The sequence below is a fragment of the Halichoerus grypus genome, chromosome 13 (assembly GCF_964656455.1).
Source record: "Halichoerus grypus chromosome 13, mHalGry1.hap1.1, whole genome shotgun sequence".
Taxonomy (NCBI): domain Eukaryota; kingdom Metazoa; phylum Chordata; class Mammalia; order Carnivora; family Phocidae; genus Halichoerus; species Halichoerus grypus.
The window spans coordinates 82,617,105-82,626,651 of record NC_135724.1 but is presented as its reverse complement, the minus strand read 5'-3'; the positions used below and the strand labels follow the sequence as shown (position 1 = coordinate 82,626,651).

The following is a 9,547-nucleotide window of genomic DNA, read 5'->3' as shown; positions in this document are numbered from 1 at the left end:
TGGAAGCCATATTGTCTTTATATCCTCAGCCCCTGGCCTATAATAAGGGCTTAATTACTGAAGAATGAATAACTGAAAAGTATGTTTGGAAGCAGGAGTATTCCTTAGCCACCACTTTACCCTACTTACTGCAGTAATACAACCATCATTTGGCTCCAGAGTGGAGTGTGACGCTGCCCTAATCTTGAGCTTGTGGGATCATGACTTGATGGAGGCCTCTGGGGCCATCCGAGAAACCAAGTTGAAAAAAGATAAAGGTCCTATCGCATCAGCTTTGGGAAGCACGAAGAAATACAGTGTAAGGGGCAGGTCATGATGCTCCTAACTTAAGACAGTGATGCTAGCTTAAAAAAAAAAAAAAAAGTCTTGCCAATTGGATCCATCGTCTAAGGAAACCACCCTATGGACAGTTTGGTGACAAAACCTGAAGAACAGGCAACAATGGGCAACACAAGGGTGGCAGGGGACTTTTGGAAGTTGTATTGCTTTCTTAGGAAAATGCTGCTGGCTTCTGGAATTGCACTTTAATTAAATTCAGTTGGCTGGATACCTTCAAAGGCTGTTCCAGGTTCTTACCAGCCCTCACAGACACAGGCGTCTTCCAGGCAAATGTGGGAGCTGGAGAATGGTGAAGCAATCGCTCACAAGATAAGGCAGGCACCCTCCAATCACGGATCATACCCCCAGGCATGCAGGGGGCGGGGGGTCGGGGAGGCAAGCAGCCGAGGGACCTGAGCGCCCTGTCCTTCCTCCACCCACTCTATCCTGCCGCCCGGGGACAATGAAGGGCGAGGCAGTGTTTTCCCCACGGAGGTGATGTGGGGCAACTGGGGCACTCAGAGAAACACCAAAAGGGGCAGACATTCCCACCTCCCCTGATTTCTCAGACTCTCTTCTGATTTCTTCAGATGCAGACTCTCCCAGGGTGACTCACCTCTAACCAGGGGTGGAGCCTACAAGGTAGGTTTCTCAGGGTTGATCTTTCCGTGAAGAGAGGTTTGGGGGCCACAGGGCTGCTGCCAAACTGAACCAACCTTTGCCATGCACGTATCCCAGGACTACACTAGGTGCACGCACACCTTCCATCTCATTTGATTGTGTCGACAATGTCTGGGAAAAGGTTTTGTTAAACCCATTTTCCAGATGAGGAAATCGAGGCCCAGAAAGGCAATCGTCACTCGCCCGAGATCACTCGGCTTCTAAGTGGCTAGCGGTGTAGGTCGAGATGGTTGAGCTCATGCATTTGGCACTACTTCCTTTTTTTTTTTTTTTTAAGATTTTATTTATTTATTTGACAGAGAGAGAGACAGCAAGAGAGGGAACACAAGCAGGGGGAGTGGGAAAGGGAGAAGCAAGCTTCCTGCCGAGCAGGGAACCCGATGCGGGGCTCGATCCCAGGACCCTGGGATCATGACCTGAGCTGAAGGCAGTCGCTTAACCAACTGAGCCACCCAGGCGCCCCTTTGGCACTACTTCTTGATCACCTATCACTATAGATTATCAGGCACTATTTTGGGTGCTATGGATATGGGTAAAAAAAAATGCAGTCCTTGACCTCAAAAAGTTTACTCTTTCTTTTACACTTAAGATTGTATCTTACATATTGATGTGTGTATTTGTCTCTTTCCCTGTTAGGCTGCACACTTTTTAAGAGCGGGAGCCTCACTTCAGCTTCCCAGGACTCCTTGGGCAGTCTGGTGAAGCCTATGGATCCCTTTTCAAAACCCTGCTTTTCAGTGCATAAAATAAAGCACATAGGATTGCAAAGGAAACCAATTATACTGTAATACAGGTATCAAAACATGAAAAGCCAACTGTGTGAAGTAGTAATATATGAGCTGCTTTATTATGTCCGGAGTAACAAGATCTCGCCACTGGTCTATCTGTTTCTGCAGTTTCTAAGTTTTGAGGAGCACAAACGATATTTTGCAACAACTGTTAGTGATAGGGAAGGCTCTGCGTTTGCGTGAGGGCTGAAGTCACAGGAACTGATGACACTACCATGGTTTGTCACCTGCGTTCCCAAGGGAAGAAAATGCTGCCTTTCTATGAGAGGTTACTGAAGGTAAAAATGGTATTTTTCCCCCAGCTAGATGCATGGACCCCTGAATTCTAGCTATGCACCTACAAGGAGCTGACCATGCCAGACTTAGGACCCTTATGAACCAGGAGCATTTCCCCCACGGGTGCCGCTGTCCATAAGCACCCAGCGCTGGTGCGAGGGCCGCAGTAACTTAGCTGGGAAGGACGCCTCCCTTGGTCGCTGTCCTATCTCTTTCCGATTGAGTGCGGGACTGTCTGGGTTTTCCATGTTATTGGGGAGGGTTCAGTGTTGACACTGATCAAGCCAGAAATAAAGGCAGGAGGGCACAATGGTCCCGAGCATGGCCCTGGGGGGCACTGGAGACCAGATTCACGTGCAGATGCCCCCGCTCATTCATAACGGGTCAGGACTCAGAGCTCTCAGCTGCACAACGGGGCTGAAGATTGTGCCCTGGTGGGGTCGTTGAAAGGACCCGATGAGATAAGGGATGGAAAGTGTGGGTACAGTGCCTGTGCGTGGAAAGCACTCAATAAAAGAGCTGTCTGAGCACCACCTTGCCCCTTCATTGCTTCTCTCGTGACTTTCCGTGAAGTACAGCAGACGGCGTTTGAATCAGACCTCTCCAGATTGCTGCTTCTGCATCCCACTTGGGATCCCACTCCAGGATGTGGCTGTGTACAGCTGGGAGAACCTCCCCGTGGGAGCCACGGAAAGTTTCTCTCTTCCTCCCCACCGCCCAGCCCAGCCCAAGCTGATGAACTTGGCAGTGCACATTTAACCACCGGCTTGATGGGTTTTCTTTTCTTTTTTTCTTGTCCACCAAAGCTGAGTTGCTGAGTGAATCGTTAAGGGAGTGAATTCCAAGAGCGTGAGCTTCTCTTGTTTCCCAGGACAGGTTTGGGCCAAGACAAACCCCAGTGATGCCAACAGCAGTTGCTGGAACAGAGCAGCTTAAAGCTGACTTCTCGGCAAGCCTTTCGGGGCTCTGTTTGAACATTCTCCTCTCTCCTTCCACCCGGTGATTAAAGGAACCACATATAACTTTCTCCTTATGTCTTGTTCCGTTTCCTCCCCCATATGCCCCTTTGGAAAGGCTCTGCAGAGTCCCTCCGTGTTTCTCAAAGAGCCCCGGAGCTGTGGCCTCTTGATTTATGTTCGCTTGGCAACGTGAGGTTGAAATAGCCTGAGAAGCCTGAATAACTGGATACGGGCGATGGAGAAGGGTGGGGCAGGTGGGAGGGTCTGGTGGTGGCTTATGCTTAGCCCTCCCCCTATCAGACCAGAGCCGTGGACCCCAGAACCAGAGTGCAAAAGGAACATCAAACCAAGTGGCTGGAGTTTGAAAAAGAAGTCAAGATTGTCCAAAGAAACTCACAATATCAATCTTTTCTGGGTGCTCCTTGGGTTTTCTCCTTCCACAGATCCCTCCTCCTGTTCCCTGTTCATTTCCCCCGTGGGGGAAATAACAGAAATTTTAATCTCCTGATCTGGCTCATTGCAGGAACTCTCTCTAAATATCAGCTGAATTAAATACTTGTATAAAAGAAGTTGGGAGTCGACTTTTTTGAGTTTGGTTCTGTTACACATTTTGCCTGAGCGTGCAAGCATGGCTTTCAACCCCCATACGAGGTTGTGTCTGTTCCCCGAATTAGATCTTGAGTGATTTGAGGGTAGGAACTATTCTTCCCTCCTTCTCTCCTGTCCTTATCCCCTTCCACAAATTTATTGAGCACCTACTAGATGCCATCATCATCTCCTCTCGGCCCCCACACTAGCACTGGTCTTGTCTGTGTTCTACTAGCTGCTGGATGAACAGATGAATGAAAAGACAGCGTTTTAGGTGGGACTCCAAAAAGTAAGCCAAGATCTTCAGTTTTCCTAGAAGGTTGCTCATGCGGTTAACATCTCAGAAATGGGATCCCAGGCAGCAGCGAAGTGGGCTGGGACTGGCACTAGGAATAAGGATCCCTGGTTGCCGGTCCCAACTCGGCCACCATCTTTCTGTAGGGGTCTGGGAACAATCTGTCTAACTTTTTGGGCTGTTGTTGTCCTGTCTGTAAAATGAAACCAAGCTCAAGACTTCTTTCGTATCTAGAGTTCTGTGATTCTCCAAAACCATTTAGTCCCAGATCCAGTGAAATCAGACCCTTCCATAACCGAATTAGGAGACCACCAGATTCACTCCCAGCATATTCACTTCTTGGACCATCTCTTCTTCGTCTGATTGGAACTTCCAGTGTCTTTTTGTGTTCAAGAATCTAGAGTGGCTCCCAATTGCCTGTCATATGCATATGCTTTCCTCTCCTTGGCTTTCAAAAGATAAACAGTCTGTCCACTACCCACAAATCCACTGTATTTCTCAGCACTCAGCACTTGGAATCCCCCAGTCCAGGCAGGCTGCTTTCCTCCTTGACCCTGATCTGTCTCCAGGCCTTTACTTATATGCCCTTCCTGTTCCATTTCTGACTTCTAAATCGTAGTGATGTCGTAAAGTCTCCATTAGAGTCAATGAAATTTATTTTTTTATTTTTTATTTTTTTTGGTTGTCAAATGATCCTTTATTGAAACATTTTCCTTTGTAGTCAACTAGCTGGGCATTCCACCGCACCCTGTTGATGTCATCTACGATGTCATGAGGGTGGTGGCCGTCAACATTGCAGCCCACAGACTAGGCAGTCCCCAGGATTTCTTTAATGGTTCCAGAGAGTTCTCTGGCTAAAGATCGGTGTCGCATCTGTCGGGCAATATTGACAATCTCATCAAAAGTGGTATTTCCACTGTGCTTAATGTTTTTCTGCTTCTTTCTGTCTCTTGGTGGTTCCTTGAGGGCTTTGATCATTAGGGCAGAGGCAGAAGGTACCACTTCAATCTGGGCCTGTCTGTTCTGAATGGTCAGTTTCACAGTAATCCTTAGGCCCTTCCAATCACCGGTTGCCTTGGCGATGTCATCACCAACCTTTTTTGGAGACAGACCCAGTGGACCCATCTTCGGGGCCAGGGCAGACGTGGCACCGACTTCGCCACCGGCGCACCTCAGGGACACGACTTTGGTCTCGTTGGGGTCGAACTTAGGCGGCACAGCAGAGGTGGCTGGTGTCGGATGAACCCGGATTCGGGACGACCGAAGAAAGTTGCACCTTTGCCGCCCCGAGCCGAAAGCCAAAAAAAAAGCACAGTCAATGAAATTTAAATTGATTTTGAATAGATCACCCCAAAATAAGAACTTATTACAGGAAAGAAAAAATTAGCCATAATTTCCACATCCAAAGACAAAGGCTTGTGAACACTTGGGCTTACTTCTTTTCAGTCTTTTTTTTTTTTTTTTCTTTTTAAATCTGAGCAGGGTTTTAGGGGATGAACCACAGACCTTACTTATTGATTGCCTATGGTTGACTATGGGAGTTGCTTCTGATCTTTCACCATCGTCTACGTGTTGTGACGGCCATCCTGTCACCGAGCCATTTTACATGTCTTTAATTATTTCCTTGAGCTAAATTCCTAACAATAGAATCACTGGGATTAAAGGCCTTTTGATGATGGGGGGTGGGGGTGGAAGAAGAGGAACCACATTGAGATCCAAATCCTTTGGTGAGTCCAAGGAGCACGCTGAGTGAGAAAGTGACAATCCCCATCTTCTTCTTTGGAAATAGGCCAGTTTAACAGGTACCCTGGCACCCTTGCTTTCCTGCCTACTAACGTTCTGGCCCAACACCAAGCTTCTGAGACCTCGAGGATTGGTTTTCTAAAGGCAATATACTAAAGAAAAAAAAAACTGCAGGGTATCTTTAGCTGGGACTGAAGATTCCGGAGCTAAGTCTCTCCTGAGTCTCCTCCACCCCACTGCCCCCCACCCCCTCCTCGGGTGATGGAACTATGCACTTGGGCATATGTGATTGACTGTGGTATTAAGAAAATATGTATGACACAATGTTTTTTAGCTTTTTCCAGAGATATTTATATCACACAAATGGCATGTTGGGTCCCCCCCCCAACCACTAAGAATGAATAAATCAATTGTCCTAATCAAGCTAATGGAGAGGATGTGGACTAGAAAAATGGGTGGGAGGGGGGTCTCTGCCTGAGCCTGCTGCCTCCTGATCAGGGGGACCCTCGCAAGCCCCTTCAGGTCTCTGGGCCTCTGTTTCTCTGTCTTCAAGATGGGCATGGTGTTGTCCGACCACTAATGACTTCACAGGATAAAGAGCATCGGAAGCATTTGGAGTTCTTGGAAAGAAAGTAGCTGCATGAATTTTTAATCCTCAATTTTCAGCTCTTTGGAGCTGTGTAGAGGAGCGGAGCTGTAAACACAGAGAACTCACCACTATATTCTGGTTTATAAGGTTTTTTGTTTCACACGATCCCACAGATCTGACCTTAAGCACAACTCAGAATGTGGGGGGGAAATGCAGTTTGTTGTGGTCGTTGCTATTACGTAAAAATTAATGGCTTGGCAAAAGCAGGGATCACCTTGTCATGCTGAGGTCATGTTTACACCAAGCAAATACATTTCAAGTTCCTAAACCTTCAGCAGCACTAGAGGGCAGGACCGACATCATTCCCAAGCAAGACTCAGAATCCCGGGCCAGAATCACAATGGCTCTGAAGGGAGATGTTAGTTGAGTACTATTTCTGTAGCCAGAACCCCATCAGTGTCCAGATGCCTTATGGACAAGGGAGGTTTTCCAGTTCCTGACTTACTGAGGCCTGCTAACTCCACTGGACAGTGAAAAAAAGAAAAGAGAAATTCACAAGGACATAGGACCCAAACTCGGATCTCATTCCTTCTTCATCCTTCCATTCACCAAATATTTATTGAGCAACCTAGAATCTCCCGGGGACGGTGCTAAGTGCTGGGGTTGCCCTGGATGGCAAAAGCAGAGCTGTCCCTGCCTGGGTCGGAGGGAGGTTGTGGTCAAGTTGAAAAGATGGACATTAATTGGTACACATAGAAGGAAATGTAAAATTACTGAATGGGGGATAATGAGCGCAAGGCTACGGGAGTGAGATGCATCCTCAGACGGAGGTCTGCTCTAGCCTTGGAGAGGAGTAAAGGGGGAAGTCACCGCATATACCAAGGCCCCTCCTAAGAGAGAGAGAGAGAGTGGCACCTTTGAGGATATGACAGGCTAGAGGATAACAGTGAGGGGGAGAGACCTGAAAGATGGAGCTAGGCACACCCACTGGGATGGCTGGAAGGAGAAAAAAAAAATAGGAAAATAGCAAGTGTTGGCAAGGAATTAGAAAACCTGGAACTCTCGCACTCCGCTAGTGGACGTGTAAGATGGTGCAGTTGCGTGGAAAATGGAAAACAGTCTGGCATTGATTCAACAGATGAAACACGGAATTACCATAGGAGCCAGCAATTCCGTTCCTGACTATATACCCTCTGAAATTGAAAGCAGATGTCCAAACGAAAACTCATACACACATTTCAGAGAGGCAGTATTCATAACAGCCAAAAGTTGGAAACAAGCCTAATGTTCATCAGTGGATTCACAGAAGATGATAGATCCATATACAGCGGAATATTATTTGACCACAAAAAAGAAGGAAGTTCTGACACACACACTACCACATGGATGAACATTGAGAACATGATGCTAAGGGAAGGACAAAGTCATAAAAGACCATATATTGTAGGGTCCTATTTATATGAAGTGTCCAGAATAAGTAAATCCATAGAGACAGAAAGCAGACTGGTGGCTGCTTGGGGTGTGGAGGAGGTGCAGGGTGGGGGGTGGGGAGAGGCAGAATGGGGAGTGACCCCTAATGGGTAAGGGGTTTCAACTGGGGTGATGGTCAAGAAGTTCTGGATTAGATAGTTATGAGGGTTATACAACAGTGTGAATCTGTTTAATCTCACTGAGTTACTTCAAAATGGTTAAAAGGTAAATTTTCCATTACATGTATCTAATAATAATAATAATAATAATAATGTGGAGCTAGGGAGGGAGGGCCAGCCAGCTGGTGAAGTGGTTGAATAATGTTTTCACACTGACAACAACCCACAGACCAGCCTGGCTGCAGGTGGGGAAGGGATGGGAGTGGGCAACAATGTGAAGAGGGAGTCCAGTGAGGAGCTAGGAGCAGTGGTCCAGGAGAGAGATGGCTTGGACCAAGGGGCACAGTGCTGGTGGAGAAAAGTGGGCAGAGCTGAGGGATACATAGCAGATAAAAAAGAGGGTTGGTGAGGGCTTGGACACACAACCATCCCAAATAGACTGAACTCTGCCCCCTCATATATATTTGTGCACTTATTTATGAGGCTTGGAAGAAGAAAATATGCGTCCTCATAGGGATGCTGGAAAGCATGCTGGAAGAAGACCCTTGGATTGGATTCTTTATTCTTTTTGCTGCCGGGCCTGGAGTAAGTAACTTCATTTCTTTGTGCCTCAGTCTTTTCCCCTGTAAAATCAGGACCCTAAGACCTACCTAATTTAGAGGTTGCTATGCCGAGATGGGAAGGGATAAGCATATCGGGACAACAGCACCTGCCCTAGGTATCTCCTGGAATTCTTGGGAGACCCAAATGAGCTGCTAATCTTTCAAAGAACACCGATCACCCAGGGAAGCAGCCCAAGCTGCTGGGGCTGAGGTCAGTTTTAGGAGGCAGGTCCCTTGAAGAGATTCTCCAAAATTGGTGATTTTATAGTAACCTCAAAGGTAACAGATTACAGTTATTAAGGCTATGATAAAAAGGCAGAGGGCTCTAGGAAGCAAAGACCCCTGAAACGTTACCTTCCTTCTTCAGCACTTGCCCCGCCCCCTTCAGAGAGGCCCCGCCCCCGGCCCAGCCCCATCCGGACCCCGCCCCCGATGTTAGCGCGGTCCAGGCCCCCTTCAACTCCCAGCTCCCGGGGGTTGGAGGCTCCCACCTGCGCGAAGCTTTTGGTACCCGGGTGGGAATGAGAGGGCATTTGATGGGCGGGGACGGGAAGGCTGGAAATAGACTGGGTGAGAACTGGGGAGACCATTCCACCCCCCTTCGTCCCCGCTCTTCACTCACCCCCTAGTTGAGGGCCTGGGCCTTTGCAATAATGTAAGTACTTATTTAATGCATGCCCGGCTCCAGAGTTCTTCATTTGTCTTTCTGTCCTTCATAGGCCAATGTGCTTCCGCCTCGTGTCTGTCCACGTTGACGCGCCTGGAGAGGGGGTTGCTTCCCAACAGCTCCTGTTCGACCCCCAACCCCGGGCCAAGGGCACAGAGAGAGGCTGGGGTGGGGGACGAGGCGGGGGAGAGGGAGCACCATAGGACAGGCTTCTGGAAACAGATCCCATGCCAACTTGGATTCTGTCCTTCTCTCTAATAAAAGGAACTTTTCGCTTGTGTGTGCGTGCGTGTTTTTCAAACACCCTTTAAAATTTTTTATTTAAGGAGGCTGGTTCCTAGCCCTCTGATTGGAGGCATCACAGCGCAGCAGCGAAGCTGAGTCCGGCACCCGCTCGCGCGCTCACACACACCCCCTCCTCCCGAGGTTTTCCCCGAATGTATCTACTCCGT

The 9,547-nt window shown here is 48.1% G+C and overlaps 1 pseudogene; it reads right to left on the bottom strand.

Moving 5' to 3' along the window:
• Positions 1-4,564: 4,564 nt before the first annotated feature.
• On the bottom strand, positions 4,565-5,203 carry LOC118550654 (large ribosomal subunit protein uL11 pseudogene; annotated as a pseudogene).
• Positions 5,204-9,547: the final 4,344 nt, after the last annotated feature.